The following is a 3,118-nucleotide window of genomic DNA, read 5'->3' as shown; positions in this document are numbered from 1 at the left end:
AGGTAAAATTCAACATTATCAAAGACCAAGCACCAGATAAAAACCGAATGGTCAATTAAAGACCTTCAGCAACTACATAATTCTGCAGAATAGCTACAAAATTAAGATCAACACCAAACCTTACCAAATTCACTCAACCACTATTCCATAATCATACAGATACACAATCATCATAAACACAACATCAATATTCCACCCAACAGCACCGAACACCCAATTCATCCAATTTTACACTCATACAACTTTATCCAAATCAATTTCATACACATGTATAATTATCAAACAACATATTTATACATCAAAATCAAGTAATTAAATTATCTAGCTTCCCTTACCTCGAATCCAAGAGACCACTTTTACACGTTTCAATCCCAGAATTTTTACAACATCTACAAATTTCTGGTCGGTGTAGCGAAATCAACCGAAGAAATCAAAAGAGAAAAGATTTAGGAATACATGCAAGAACACATGCAAGCCGATCAATGCTTGCATGCACAGAAAACACAGAATTTCACAGGAAGAAGTTTCGGACCTTACCAGCTTCAAAAAAGGATTTTGATCGGTGCCAAATGAAGCTCTTGACACCAGAAGTACTCAGGCACCAACTGATTCTTGATCGAAAGAAAAAGGAAGGAGAAAATTTAGAGAGAAGGTGAAAAAATATAAGAAAGAAAGTGATGAGAATGAGGAGAAAATGTGCAGTGGAGGAGAAGGTTGCAGCAGAAAAATAACACGATTTTTCAAAACCCAGTTTAAATACTGCTGCCAAAATTTGTTCTGCCATTCTCTTACTTACAATTGGCTTCCACTATCTGCACTTTTCTCTGTCTTCATATTATACAAAATCATCAATTTTAGTATAAATACTTTTGTGATCTCTTAAACCATTTAAATATCCAGTTTTTTGGTTTCTTTAGTATATTTATAGTTCGAGTATTATAGAAGAAACGTATGTTTTTAGTTTCCGATAGAAACAACAAAATCCCTTTATACATGTGTGTATATAACTAATAAAAGTATCTTAAATTTTGTAAAAATTAAAATCATATTTTCAAATATTTTTAAAATAATTAATAATAATAAACGTGCTTCACTCTTTATTTTACTCAGCATAATTTTATTGGTAAAGTTTAAATGTAAATCCATTATAAATCTAGGATGATACGATATATTTAATGAAAAATTTAATTGGTACACTAAAAAATACTTAATTCGGCTGCGAAACAAAAATAAATAAAATAAATACTCCTATTGGTTTTTATTTAATTTTTATTATATAATGAAATATATTGCTAATATAGGTGAAGAGAAAACCAAGAAATAACTATCACAAATTCGAAAATGAAAATAAAGATAGAAAGTAAAGTTGAAAGAGTAAAAGTGATGTAGTCTTACACCCATTATTTTTCTTTATATATAACAGCGTAAATACTGGTGCGTGTATACAATTTTTTAAATATCTATAAATGATTTCAATTTTAAAAATAATAATTAAAAGTGTAAAATTAAAGAAATAAAAGATGTATGTAATTATAGATGCATGATTATAAATATTGTTATAGATAAAATTTTATAAATAATATCGTGTAAATAACCTTTTTATTATAAGTAATTATTTAAATTTGAAAAAAAATTAATAAAATAATAAATATTTTTTTATAATAAGTAATTAATTAAATTTAAAAAGTAGTTTTTTATTATAAATAATTACTTAGATTTAGAAAATAATAATTAAGAAAGTAAAATTGAAAAACAAAATAAGACACTAATGTATCTTCTTTATTAACTTACTACATATAATACAGTAATGTTTCTTCTTTATTAACTTACTATATATAATTAAAAGTATATTGTCTCTATTCTAATAAGCGCTGAATTAAATATGTCCCAGATATAGTTATTGTTATTAAAATCCATTTGTGAGTAGATCAAACATTGTTATCATATGATAGCAATACGAATAATACACTTTTTACACTGGATTTTATATTATTTTTTGTCGAAGAAATATACTTCTATAGTTGATTGAAATTTATTAAGAATTATAAAATCACCAATGTCATCTCTCTTGCTTTTTAAAAGATTATCAATAAAATCTCTCTTTGTTATGAAAATGATGGTTTATTAAGAATTAAAAAATTATCAATAAAATATCAGTACTACTACTAAGCCTAAAGAAAATTGTATAAGGAAGAACAAAGGAGTAAATAATAAAATTATAGTTAACTCGAAATTTTTAATTGTGGCATAAATTACATACATTTCTATTACATAATAATTTGTGTATTGTAATTAAAGATGACAACGAGTTGAGTGGAGTATTCACTGTTTATCTGGAAAAGATTATAATTAATAGCTTAATAAATATTTGATTGTAATATAATAATAATAATATTTGAGAAATTTTAATTCAATGGTTTAATAAATATTTGATTGTAATATAATAATAATAATATTTGAGAAACGAAGTGACGCAAAGGTTAGAAGTAAGCGTTTTGTAATGTCTAAGCTATTCTACCATTGGTTGGTTTCTGAAGACTTTTAAAATATATACCTTATTAAATAAAGGACGAGAACGTGGGGCTTCTTCACACATGAATCTATCAGCCATACATGCTAGTGGGTCGGTATGGTCTACATTTTCTATAATTGTTTTTAAATTTCTATATTGTTGTGTACAGTTGTTTTTAAATTAAAATAATTAATTATTTTTGTTATTTAATGATTAAAAATATATTTTTTGTTCTAGTATATTTTACTGTATAATTTCTTATTCATTTGTATTAAATAGTAAGTAAATTTAAATTATCATATTTACAAATGTGAATGAGGAGTTAAAAAGAAAGTAACAAGGATTAAAAAACGAAAATTTATTTGGAATTATTTTTCTATCTTTTTAGATCATGTCAATGTTTTTTATTTGAAGTTCATTGAAATTATTTTGTTTCGATCGATTATTATATACTAGGTTCACTTTAAAACTTAGAATGTAATATAATTTTGTCTTTTTAAAAGACATTTTAGAGTATTAAAAGAAAATCAAACTAACAAATCTAGTTTTCAATAAAACATTTGATTAAATAAGTTACATCAATTATGTCAAGTAACACATCGTTGA

This window comes from Vigna umbellata, chromosome 1, assembly GCF_029865625.1.
Source record: "Vigna umbellata cultivar VRB3 chromosome 1, Vumbellata_1.0, whole genome shotgun sequence".
Lineage (NCBI taxonomy): Eukaryota > Viridiplantae > Streptophyta > Magnoliopsida > Fabales > Fabaceae > Vigna > Vigna umbellata.
The sequence above is the reverse complement of the archived record's forward strand: the minus strand, read 5'-3'. Positions refer to the sequence as shown.